The 13,933-nt window shown below is 39.7% G+C and overlaps 1 protein-coding gene across 6 annotated transcripts in view; it reads right to left on the bottom strand.

Moving 5' to 3' along the window:
• The window catches only part of Tulp4 (TUB like protein 4), a 203,516-nt gene that overhangs the window by 173,580 nt on the left and 16,003 nt on the right, over positions 1 to 13,933 (bottom strand). The window contains exon 1 of one of the 6 annotated variants that reach the window (XM_074071402.1): positions 908 to 1,067. The exons of 2 other annotated variants lie outside the window; for them this stretch is intronic. The gene's annotated coding sequence lies outside the window, so the exon portion shown is untranslated. Of the gene's footprint in view, positions 1 to 892; positions 1,068 to 13,933 lie in introns of those variants that run through there. 3 more of the 6 variants (XM_074071393.1, XM_074071376.1, XM_074071366.1) reach the window with 3 other exon arrangements.

Genomic DNA, 13,933 nt, shown 5'->3' on the forward strand with positions numbered 1-13,933 from the left:
TGCAATAGTCTAAATGTTGGTCCCCTCCCCCCATTCATGTATAAGAGCCTAATACCAATACAAGAGTATTAAGGGGTGGAGCCTTTGGAAAGTGATTATATCTTGAGGACTCCATCCTCATGAATGAGATTAGTGGCCCTTCTTAAGAGGCTCCAGTGAGCTCCCTTGACCCCTTCTACCATGTGAGGATACAGCAAAAAGGTGCCACCTTCAAAGCAGAGAGCGAGCCCTTACCAGACACCAAATCTACTGATGCCTTGTCCTTGGATTCCCAGCCTCCAAATTGGGGAGCAACAAGTTTCTACTGTTTATAAATTACCCAATCATTATAGCAGTGGAATGAACTAAAACAATAATACACAAGAATAAATTCAAGATGATGAATGAGCCCACGTGCTTACCTATTCCCTCTCAAATTCCCATTAAAATGATCAAATATAAAAATACCAAGAAAGAAAACTAAAAACAACAGAGAACTACTGTACTACTGATGCACCACCTAAGTGTCTAACAGGCATGGCACAGATGGGATCAGACTGACAGAAAAGTACCGAAGAGTACTCATTCAGCAAGGGCAAGCACACTGTCCTCAACCATAGGGCTTTAGGCAAAAGCTGCTCAAAAGTGACTTTTTAAGCCAGGCTCCAGTGGCTCACACCTGTAATCCTAGCTAATTCAGAGGCTTAGATCAGGAGGTTTGTGGTTTGAGGCTAGCTTGGGAAATAGTTTGAGATTATCTCCAAAATAATTGGAGCAAAACGGAGTAGAGGTATGACTCAAGTGGTAAAGTACCTACTTTGCAAATGCAAAGCCCTGAGTTCAAATCCCAGTCCCACCAAAAAAAAAAAAAAAAAAAGAATGGCTTTCGAGTATCAGGCACAGTGCCTCACACCTGTAATCCTGCTACCTGGGAGGTGAAGATCAGGAGATCATCTTCAGGCAAGCCTGAGCAAAAAGTTAGCAAGACTCCATCTTAATAAATAAGAGTTGAGTGTGGTAGTGCACATCTCTCTTCCCACCTACAAAGAAAGCATAATCAGGAGAATGTGAAACATTATTCAAAAAATAATTAAAGCAAAAAGAGCTAGGGTATGGCTCAAGTAGTACAGTGCCTACACCTAGCAAGTGCAAAAGTCCTATGTTCAAACCCCAGTACCAGAAAGGAAGGGAGGGGGGAAGGAAGGAAGGGAGGGGGGAAGGAAGGAAGGGAGGGGGGGAAGGAAGGAAGAGAGGGAGGAAGGAAGATAGACTTTCTACACAGGACCAGCGAGAACTGAGAATTTGACCCTGACAAACCTTCTTGTGTCACATGCACAGGCAGCAGAGTAACATTCCAGTTAACTCTGGACCGCTACAAAGTGATATGATGGGGAATTGGTGCAGATTACCTTGGCAGAGCAGTGAAATCCACAAATGATCTACTATTATGAACTGGCTGCTTCCTGTACACAGAGACCTAACAGAGCAACACAGAGCAGGAGGAAGGACAAGATTTCCAACTGAAGACCTTCTTTTGGAAAGCCACCTCCCCCAGTCTAGTAACTGTCTAAAAGGGAAATATAGCCTCCTTTGATTAGTTTGCATGAATCCATGCTAGCTTCTCTTATTAGTGAGTTGCTTTGGTTTTCTAACTGGGTGAGACATATTGACATAACAACTTAGAAGGCAAGAATCACATTTTCTAAGCATATTATGATTTATTGACTATTATCCTGTCTTCAAAAAATATAATTACCCAAATGTCCATTGACCAATGAATGTATAAACACAATGCATGTATAAATACATGCAATGAATATCATTCAGCCTTGAAAAGGAAGGAAATTCTGACACATGGTACAACATGGATGAATCTCGAGAACATTATGCTAAGTGAAAAAAGCCAGTTATGAATGGATATATGCTGTATGAATAAACACTAGTAACACTGAGCCAGAAGCAAAACAGTGGTTTTCAGGGGTTAGGGGTAGAGGACAATTAGTAATTGTTTAATGATACAGAGTTCCAGTTTGGGAAGATGAAAAAAGTTCTAGAGACGGATGGTGGTGGTTACACAGCTATGTGAACATACTTACTGCCACAGAATTACATACTCAAAACGGTAAATTTTAGGTATATTTTACCACAATAAAATTTTTTTCAGACCAGGTACCTGCCTGTAATACCAGTACTTGGAAGGCTAGGGCAGGAGGATTACTAGTTCAAGACTAGCATGGGCTACATAGTGACTGCAAGACCAGCCTGGACCAGACAGTGAGAACCTGCCTTAAAAGAAAAACTTTTTTCAAAAAAGTAGACTTATGAAGATATGAAAAAATGTTTATACCGTGTTAAATTTGAAAAGCATGCAGAGATAGCATAATTATAATTATAAAAAACACATGAGAAAAAAATTCAAGAGAAGCTATACTTAAAAAAGTTATGATAGGGCTGGAGGTATAGCTCAAGTGGTAAAGCGCCTGCCTATCAAGAGCAAGCCCCTGAATGTAATTCCCAGTACCACCTAAAAATAAAAGACAAAAACAAAAAACAGTTATGACAGTGAATACTGTAGATGATTTTTCCCCCATTTTACAAATATACTATGAGCTGGGGAATGTAGCTCCATGGTACAGCTCTAGCTTAGCAAGTGCAAGGCCCTGGGTTCAAGCCCCAGCGCTACCAAAGGGAGGGAAGAAGGAGAGAATACAAATGTACTGAAATATTTTGTACTTTTCATGCCTAAACTCATAAAAACAAAAACAACAGAGTAGATATAATACCAAAAAAGCAAAGCTAAGGTGTCTATAACCACAAAGCTCCCTCATTTGTCACTTCTGTCATCATTCATACGGTCCTATATGTGGAGTGAAATGTGAAAACTTTATATATTTGTAATATTTGGAGGCTGTACAATGAACTGATAGGAAGCCCTGGGCACACAGATAAGATTTATTTAGTCCCATAAACAGTTTTTATCTCACCTTCAAAGTTTAATAAGAAAAAAAGAATTTGCCATACTTGAGACAAACTTTTACACCAACGTAACTTCCTTCTTAGTCATCACTTATAAACTACTTCACTCTTCTGTAAGAGAAGCTAAATAAGTGAAATTATCACCAAATAAAATTTATTTTTAAAAGGAGGAGCTGGAGATCGATGGCAAATGCACGTAATCCTAGCTACTCAGGAGGATCATGGTTTAAAGTCAGCCTGGGCAAAAAGTTCATGAAACCCTATCTCAAAAAAACCCTTCACAAAAAAAGGATGATGGAGTGGCTCAAGGTGGAGGCCGAGTTCAAGCTCCACTACTGCAAAAAAAAAAAAAAGGAGGACAGAAAAAAGAGAAGGGAGAAGAATCAAGGGAGGAATCAGAAGACAGGCTCTACCCAACCCACTAGCACCTGGCTGGGAGCTCTGGCATAGTGCATGGTTTTTGTGAAAGACAACCCACAGAATGGGAGAAAATCCTTACCAGCTATTCATGGGACAAATGATTAATATTCAGAATATACAAAGAACTCAAAAAACTGAACACCAAAAGAAAAAAATAATACAGTTCTAGCTAGGAAAGCAGGCTGAACTGACGGTTTTCAAAGCAGCACAGATGGCTGATACGGGAATGTACAACATCCTTAGCCATAAAGGAAACGCAATCTAAATGACACTGAGATCCCACCTCACCCCATCAGAATGGCAGTCATCAAGAAACAAACAGCAACGTATGCTGGCCAGGAGGGCAGGGGGCCTTATGTGCTGTAAATAAGTTACAGCAATTGTGGAAATCAGTATGGAGGTTCCTAAAGAAACTAAAAACAGAACATCCATATGATCCTCCTGTATTACTCAGGTGAATGTCCAAAGGAATGTAAGTCAGCATACATGAGAGATACCGCACACCCATGTTTATATCACTATTCACAATAGCCAAGCTATGAAATCAGCCTAGGTGCCCAAAGACAATTGATGGACAAAGAAAACGTGGTGCATATACACAGTGGGGTATTACTCAGTAATAAAGAATAAAATTAGCCGGGCACTGGTGGCTCATGCCTATAGTTCTAGTTACTTAGAAGGCAGAGATCAGGAGGATTGCAGTTTGAAGACAGCCCCAGGCAAATAGTTCGCAAGACCCAATCTCGAAAAAAACCCATCATGAACTAGCTGGTGGAGTGGCTGGCTCAAGGTGTAGGCCCTGAGTTCAAACAAACAAACAAAAAGAGAAAAATCATGTCTGCAGAAAAATGGATGGAACTGGAGATCATCATGTTGAGTGAGATAAGCCAAGTTCAGAAAGCCAAATATTGCATGGTTTCACTCCTATGTGGAATCTTAGACACCACCACCATCACTATCACTATAGGACATGATTGTAAAAGGGGGACTGTTGAGGCAGAAGCAGCAGGAGAGGGGAGGGAAAAAGAGAGGGTGATGGGGAATGAACAGGATTGAAGTACATTATGTAAGTATGAAACCAGCATAAGAAACCCACTAAAAACTGTTTAAAAGGGAGAGAAGGAAGGTAGGCTAGGTAAGACTAATACAGTCACGATGAATTTGATCATCAAAGTACATTACATGCATGTTCATAAATATCAAAATGAAACCACTTTGTATAACACATGCTAATAAAATTTTTTTTAAAGAAAAAGTCCCCTCTCCTATCTACAGATGATCTGCTCCACCCTCAAACACTATAAAGATCAAAGATGACGACATCTGTAAAAATGCTCTGAAGCTAACATGCTCACTAAAAGGTGTCAAATATACAGTATTAATTTGATCTTTCTGTATTGTCAAGTCACCACATGAAATCAGTCCCCCCATATGTCCTCTGATTTTACATTACTTAACTTGTCATGTTGAAGGCACAGAATCTCCCCAGTCTGTGGTGCTCCCTAGCTCTGATTTGTGTAACAGGTATGGCTCAAGTCATTCTATTTAAGACAGGATACTGCAGGAGCATCTCCGATGATCTGAAGAAAGGGGCCATCAAAGGAGTGGGTCAGATGGAATAAAATGTTTTCCACAACCTACAGGCAGTGCTCCCAATTCTGACGTGACAGCAGGCCTCTTTCAGTACTATTTTGGAAGACCTTTTGTGTTTTAAATCCTTTAAGGCAGTAATAAAATGTTCCCTAGCCCTCTGGAGGCAAAAAAGTAAGGGGCATGTCAGAGCAGCCATCCAGGGACATCTTCCATCTATTCAGGTGGCAACCTTCTACACATACACTTCCTTCACTAAGATATCAACCACACAGGCTACATTTTATCGGGAGGGAAAATAGTTTTGAGTTTGAGTTTTAAATACATTAGTAAGTCAAGTGGGTAATAAACCATATTTTATGACTGATGTGTAAATACAGAAGGTCTTGGGCATTTGAGAAGACAAACCAGTACATACATAAATTTCCAAATTTTCAAGTGGCACAAATTTCCAGAATCATCAGACCAACCTTTATTCACAGTGTAGGCTACTTCAGTGGCGATACCAAGGCCTCAGTACTGGTTAATTCAAAGGAACCTTTGAAGAGGTTCCTGGGCTTTTCCTAAAGGGTGTTTGTGCCACAGCAGTGGATTCTCTGGGCATATTCCACCTCATCTAACCCCTTAAGTTTCACTCAAGTTTTGTCTTTTGCTTAACAAGCAAAATATTTCATTGCATTGTTTCTTTTTAATAGATTCACTCACATTACAGAACCAAGCCACTACCAAATTTAATGTGTTCTTTTATTTAGCCAAAATTTATTTTTTTCAAAATTTCTATTTTATGATTAATAACTCATTTCTCAGAATTTTCACCTCTATTTAACAACACTTAATATTGCCTCTATCTTCTAGAGCATTTTTCATGAGGAAAAAAACGGACTTCAGCAGTTCGGGAGTTACTATTTAAAAATTAAAAGAGCATAGCAAAACTGCCCTGAAGTTGAAATCTTAAGTGGTTGGCTATGCTCACCTATAGCCATTCACTACTGGAGTGTCTAGGTCTTAGGCAGTATTCATTTCTTTGCCCAGAACCTCCATTATCATACATGACATTATTATGACTAATGACAGGTTAATGTTTTCTTTTTTTTTATTATTCATATGTGCATACAACGCTTGGGTCATTTCTCCCCCCTGCCCCCACCCCCTCCCTTACTACCCACCCTGCCCTCTCCCTCTCCTCCCCACCCCCTCAAAACCTGGCAGAAACTATTTTGCCCTTATCTCTAATTTTGTTGAAGAGTATAAGCAATAATAGGAAGGAACAAGGGTTTTTGATAGTTGAGATAAAGATAGCTATACAGGAAGTTGACTCACATTGATTTCTTGTGCATGTGTTACCTTCTAGGTTAATTCTTCTTGATCTAACCTTTTCTCTAGTTCCTGGTCCCCTTCTCCTATTGGCCTCAGTTACTTTAAAGTATCTGCTTTAGTTTCTCTGCGTGGAGGGCAACAACGCAGAGGATATAGGTGTCTTACCTATCCTCACCCCTCCCTGTGTGCTCTCGCTTTTATCTTGTGATCAAAGTTCAATTTCCTTGTGTTTGCCCTTGATCTAATGTCCGCATATCAGGGAGAACATAAGATTTTTGGTCTTTTGGGCCAGGCTAACCTCACTCAGAATGATGTTCTCCAATCTATCCATTTACCAGCAAATGATAACATTTCGTTCTTCTTCATGGCTGCATAAAATACCATTGTGTACAGATATCACATTTTCTTGATCCATTTGTCAGTAGTGGGACATCTTGGCTGTTTCCATAACTTGGCTATTGTGAATAGTGCTGCAATAAACATGGGTGTGCAAGTGCCTCTGGAGTAACCTGTGTCACAGTCTTTTGGGTATATCCCCAAGAGTGGTATTGCTGGATCAAATGGTAGATCAATGTTTAGATTTTTATGTAGCCTGCAAATTTTTTTCCAGAGTGGTTGTACTAGTTTACATTCCCACCAGCAGTGTAAGAGGGTTCCTTTTTCACCTCACATCCTCGCCAACACCTGTTGTTGGTGGTGTTGCTAATGATGGCTATTCTAACAGGGGTGAGGTGGAATCTTAGTGTGGTTTTAATTTGCATTTCCTTTATTGCTAGAGATGGTGAGCATTTTTTCATGTGTTTTTTGACCATTTGAATTTCTTCTTTTGAGAAAGTTCTGTTTAGTTCACATGCCCATTTCTTTATTCATTCATTAGTTTTGGGAGAATTTAGTTTTTTAAGTTCCTTATATATTCTGGTTTTCAGTCCTTTGTCTGATATGTAGCTGGCAAATATGGTGAATGATCTTTTTGATGTGCTGTGGAATTCAGTTTATCATTATTTTATTGAGGATTTTTGCATCAGTGTTCATTAAGGAGACTGGCCTATAGTTCTCCTTTTTGGAGGTGTCTTTGCCTGGTTTTGAGATAAGTGTAATACTGGCTTCATAAAATGTATTAGGCAGTTTTCCTTCCCTTTCTGTTTCGTGGAACAGTTTAAGGAGGGTTGGTATCAGTTCTTCTTTAAAGGTCTGATAGAATTCAGCAGAGAATCCATCACGTCCTGGACTTTTCTTTTTGGGGACACTCTTGATTGCTGCTTCAATTTCATTTTGTGTTATAGATCTATTCAGGTGATTAATATCCTCTTGGTTCAGTTTTGGATGATCATATGTATCTAGAAATCTGTCCATTTCTTTAAGATTTTCGAATTTATTTGAATATAGGTTCTCGAAGTAGTCTCTGTTGATTTTCTGGACTTCCATGGTGCTTGTTGTTATCTCCCCTTTTGCATTCCTGATTCTACTAATCTGGGTTTTTTCTCTCCTCAGTTTAGTCAGGTTTGCCAGGGGTCTGTCAATCTTGTTCATTTTTTCAAAGAACCAACATTTTGTTTCATTAATTCTTTGTATGGTTTTTTTGGTATCTATTTCATTGATTTCAGCTCTTATTTTTATTATTTCTGTGCTACTATTTGTTTTGGGATTTGCTTGTTCTTGTTTTTCTAGGAGTTTGAGATGTATCATTAGGTCATTGATTTGGGATCTTTCAGTCTTTTTAATATATGCACTCATGGCTATAAACTTTCCTCCCAGGACTGTCTTTGCTGTGTCCCATAGGTTCCGGTAGGTTGTGTTTTCATTTTCATTAACTTGCAGGAACTTTTTAATTTCCTCTTTTATTTCATCAGTGACCCATTGTTCATTAAGCAATGAGTTATTCAGTTTCCAGCTGTTTGCATGTTTTTTGTCTTTACTTTTGTTGTTGACTTCTAGTTTTAGTGCATTGTGATCAGATAGTATGCATGGTATAATTTCTATTTTCTTATATTTGCTGAGGCTTGCTTTCTGCCCTAGGATATGATCTATTTGGGAGAAGGTTCCATGGGCTGCTGAGAAGAATGTATATTGTGTAGAAGTTGGATGAAATGTTCTGTAGACATCAAATAGAACCATTTGATCTACTGTATATTTTAGATCTAGGATTTATTGATTTTTTTGTTTGGATGACCTATCTATTGATGATAATGGGGTGTTAAACCACTGTACTGGAGTTAATATATGCTTTTAGGTCTTTCAGGGTTTGTTTGATGAAACTGGGTGCATTGACATTGGGTGCATATAGGTTGATAACTGTTATTTCCTTTTGGTCTATTTCCCCTTTTATTAGTATGGAATGTCCTTCTTTTCTCATTTGATCAATGTAGGTTTGAAGTCTACTTTGTCAGAGATAAGTATTGCTACTCCTGCCTGTTTTCAGGGGCCACTGGCTTGGTAAATCTTCCAGCCTTTCATCCTAAGCCTATGCTTATTTCTGTCAGTGAGATAGGTCTCCTGTAAGCAACAAATTGTTGGATCTTCCTTTTTAATCCAGTTCATCAAATGGTGCCTTTTGATGGGGGAATTAAGTCCGTTAACATTAAGTGTTAGTACTGACAGTATGTGGTGATTCCTGTCATTTAGTTGTCTTAGTTGTTTGAAGGTTTGATTGTGTGTACCTAAGTTGAGGTTACTCTCTACTTTCTTGCTTTTTCTTTTCCTGTAGTTTGGTGCTGCCTGTCCTTTCATGGTTATGTTGGGTTACACTTTCTGTGTGCAGAATCCCTTGAAGAATATTTTGTAGTGGTGGCTTTGTGGTCACATATTGTTTTAGTTTCTGCTTATCATGGAAGACTTTTATTGCTCCATCTATTTTGAATGATAGTTTTGCTGGGTAGAGTATCCTGGGGTGGAAGTTATTTTCATTCAGTGCCTGGAAGATCTCTCCCAAAGCTCTTCTTGCTTTTAATGTTTCTGTTGAGAAGTCTGCTGTGATTTTGATGGGTTTACCTTTGTATGTTATTTGGTTTTTTCTCTCTTACAGCCTTCAATATTCTTTCCTTAGTTTCTGAACTTGTTGTTTTAATGATGATATGTCATAGGGTAGTTCTATTTTAATCTGGTCTGTTTGGTGTTCTGGAGGCCTCTTGCTTCTGTATGGGAATATCTTTCTCTACATTTGGGAAATTTTCTGTTATTTTGTTGAATATATTACACATTCCCTTTGCTTACACCTCTTTCCCTTCTTCGATGCCCATGATTCTCAGGTTTGGTCTTTTGATGGAGTCGCTGAGTTCTTGCATTTTCTTTTCACAGGTCTTGAGTTGTTTAACTAATAGTTCTTCAGTTTTTCCTTTAATTACCATTTCGTCTTCAAGTTCTGAGATTCTGTCTTCTGTTTGTTCTATTCTGCTGGATTGGCCTTCTGTTTTCTTTTGCAATTCTACTTCATTCTTTTTTCTGAGGTTTTCCATATCCTGGGTGGTTTCCTCTTTAATGTTGTCTATTTTTGTCCTGAGTTCATTTATCTCTTTATTAATTGTGTTCTTTGTTTCACTTTGGTGTTTATACAGTGCTTCTATGGTTTCCTTTATTTCTTCTTTTGCTTTTTCAAATTCTCTATTTTTGGTGTCTTGGAATATCTTGACTGTCTCCTGTACATTTTGGTTGACCATATCCAGTATCATCTCTATAAAATTCTCATTCAGTACCTGTAGTATTTCTTCTTTTAGATTATTCTTGTGGGCTTCACTGGGTTCTTTGGCGTAGTTTAATCTACATTTTGTTGGGAGTCTGGTTCTGAGTATCTGTTTTCTTCATTTCCCTCTGGTTCCTGTACTAATGTTTTGCTGTGGGGAAACTGGTTTCCCTGTTTTTTCTGTCTTCCTGTCATTGCCCTTGGTGTTGTTATTGTCCCTGTACTGTGTGCAGTTAAGTATTTTCTGGCTTGTAATAATAGCACTAGTGATATTTAGAATGGAAGGGTGAGAGGAGATGGAAAGCAAAGAAGTTAACGGAAAAGGGAATAACAAATAAACAAGCAGTAAAAAACAAAACAAAGAAACAAAAAAGTTTCAAAGATATAAACAGGGAGAGACAGTGTACTAATCAACTGTAAGCTGAAAGGCATTAGAGAGACAGAGGATTGAAAATAAAAAATAAATAATAATAAATAAATAAATAAATGGGGAAATATATATATATATATATATATATATATATATATATATATATATATATATATATAAATATCCAAGTTCAAATGCAATAAAGTTTCAGTCAATAATTTTGGTGTTCCCCTCAGCCTCCAATGCTGGAGATGGTGCATCAGATGTTGTTCTGTAGTTGTCTCATCAAAGGGGAAAAATAAAACCGCACAAAACAAAAAAAACCCCACAAAGTATCCCAAGTTCAAATGCAATACAGTTTCAGTAAGTTTTTCAGCATGCAGGTGTAGTTCAGTTGTTGTCTCATCAATGGTAGGGAGAGAGAAAAAAAAGAGTCTGGAGACAGTTCTGTGAATGTCTACCTGAGGCTGTGGCTCGCCTGCCCGCTACTGTCAGCCTGCTGTTGCTGGAGGCTTCATTTATGCAGGTCTCATGAGTGAGCTTAACACTCACCTGGCCCCCCGCAGGCTTTGTTTACTTAGAGTTCTCCTGTGTGCAAGCTGCTGCTATGAGCTTTCCCCTTTCCAAGCACACTGGGGGAGGTGACACTGCACCCGCTTTCTCAGGCCAGCATGTTTATTTACAGTTCACATGGGAAGTGGGTCTTTCCCCCTCTCCTGTGGAGTTTTCCTCCCACCGCCACTTTTACAAGCTTTCCCGCTCCTGGTTGCTGGGCGTGTGCCGCCACTCCTGCCTTCTCTGGCCGGGCTTGTTTATTTACAGTTACATGAGGGATTCTCCTCCCCCCTCTTCGGCACTCAGGGCGCCCCACCCTCTTTGCTACATGTCTTTATAGTTCTTATTGCTTATTACTCAGTTTCTCTTTTTTTCCCTGGGTGGGGGTTGGTCTGTCCAGGGGGCTATGCTGATCTGGTCCAGGGTTGTCTGTGGGAGTACTGTGCACCACTTAGCTCACCTTGTGGTCTGCGTCTTCCCAAGCCGTCTGGGCACTGGCGTCTCCAGGTTAACATTTTCAAAGAACATGCATTCACCCATACACACTACAATAATATGGCAACTCCTCTTCACACAGAAAACACCTGAGGCCCAGAGAGAAGTGACCGGCTGAAATGATGGCTAGTGAGAAACAGAATTGAAAACCTAGTGGAACAACAACAATGCTTGACCCAGTAACTATTTCAAAAGCAAAACAATCACAAAATTTTCACAATCAGTCATAAGGTGACTTCACGTCCAAATGATGCAATCAAGGGAGAGCCTTCCACTCTTCCACACTTTCCATTGTTACCCACTTATAAATCCACACATACTTCCCATAATACTACCTCCCTTACAGCCTCCTTTCAGCCTCTTCTGTATCCTTACTGAAAAGGACAACAGAATGTAGGGAAGTGAACAAGTTTAATTTCCTTTAAGGGAACTAGGAAAATCAACGACCTAAGATTCTGCAAGGTCCCCAGAACCTTGCAGTAGGTACAGGTAGATCTGAGACTTAGGTGGGCTAAGGGATACTACCCTGAGAAACTACCTCTGCAAACTGACCTCTGATTCATGCACCCTCGTAGAGAGCAATCAGGGATGCTCTAGGCTTATTACTAGTATCTGGAACCTGAGGAGCAGGCAGCCCACAACTAAGGTCTCTAGAATAGCTCTGAGAAACAAAAGGGGTTCTTGTAAAAGCTGGGCAAATATACTAGGGCTTGTGGAGAAGTCTATAGATATCAATGTGGATGATGGTGCACTGTCTATGGCAGTAGGTTATCTTCCTGGACAGGATGCTAGAAATGAGAGCATTGGTGCTTCTCCCTCTGCATGAAGGTGGACCCATTCCTCACCAAGGCAGAGATTGCTGATTACCTACCCACTATCCACTCCCTCTTTTTCCTCACCAACAGAACTCCAGTTTTACTTGGAGCAGCAAAATGCCCAGATAAAAACTCACTTCCCAGCCTCCCCTGTGGTTAAATGTAGGTGTTATAATGAAACTGGAATTTAAGTTGTTGTTCCTTCCAGGAAGGATCTTTAAAGGGGACTGTATTGGCCAAGTCAATTCTTTTGCCCTCCCTTTACAACCTGTCTTGTCTTCCTATCTGGTCACATTGTGATTGTGGAGCTCCAGCAGTCACTTGCAACTTTAGGAACTCTGATGCAAAAGATGGTGAGAGAATGACAAAGCGATCTTGGGACTCTGGCAACCAAGAAACCACCCAATCAGCCCAGGGCTTGCCTGCCTCCAGATTTCCACATGAAAAGTGAACATGCATCTTATAGAAGTCATTTATTTCTTGAGCCATGTCCAGTTTAAAGCTCTCTAGTGGTTCCAAGACTGCCCTCAATAATCCAGGTCCTCTGTGGGGAATACCCTGTAGTCTTCAGTGACCACAAAACTTCAGCCCTACAGTCCAATGGCTGAGAGGAAAAAGTGTACCTAAAGTCTTTGTCCTTCTTAACCAGTTGACTATGTCCTCAGTCTAAATCACATTATACAAAATAGTAGCTACTCATCATGTCTGGCTATTTAAATAAGGTACAATTAAGTAAACACAAAAACTCTATTCTCATTTGTACTTGTTACATTTCAACTGCTCAGTCGCTCCATATGTCTGTTAGCTACCTTATTGGGCAACACAAATATAGATTTAGGCCACTTGATCATCACAGAAAATTCTACTGGAGATCACTGGTCTCTATTTATACTTTCCCCCTTGGCTTTTATGACAACCAGCTCTCCTTATTTTCTTTCTACTTCATTAGGCATTCCTCCTCCTCTCAGCCTCTATCCACTGGTCAAATGCAGGCATTTCCCAGAGCTCTATCTAAGACCCTCTTACCTCCTCATTCCACCTAGGGGGATCTCCTGTAGCATCAACTTCTACCCTTACATAGAAAGCTTAAACACTCACCATATCTTAATATCCTCTGAAACTTCTGGCAAGAACTCAAGGTTTATTTGAATCACGATTGTGATAGAATAAAAACAAATCTGTTCTTTGCCCTGGTTCCTGGCACACAGCCCCTAAAACCCTTGGAATTTCCTGGGTGATAAAGTATCTTTTCATATTCATTATGAATCCCTATTAACCCAGACCTGAGCTTAGAGTAAAAAGGTAACAAACAGTAGACCTTCACACAGTTTCAAAGGAAGGGCTGTCCACCCCAAAAGGAAATAGCATGTGATTAGAGGGCTAGGACTTTTAAACCTACCATTGTCCTCTCAGGAGGAAGAAGAACAAAGACTGAGTTCAATCATTGTGCCAATGTGACAATAGGACCCCATACTCTAGACACTCAAATTAGAAGAGCTTCCTGGTTGGTGAACATGGGTGCAAAAGGACTCCATGGGGAGAAAGCATGGGATTTCAGCAGCTAGGATCTTCCCAATCCTTGCCTTGTGTGTCTCTTCTATTCTGCTGTTCCTGAGTTGTATATTTTATAACTGTGATGGTTAAGAAAAATGCTTTCAATAGTTTAAATTATCCAAACTGACAAGATGGTAGGAACACCCAAATTTATATCCACTTGGTCAGAAATATAGCTAGTCCCCT

Source organism: Castor canadensis, chromosome 1 (assembly GCF_047511655.1).
Source record: "Castor canadensis chromosome 1, mCasCan1.hap1v2, whole genome shotgun sequence".
Lineage (NCBI taxonomy): Eukaryota > Metazoa > Chordata > Mammalia > Rodentia > Castoridae > Castor > Castor canadensis.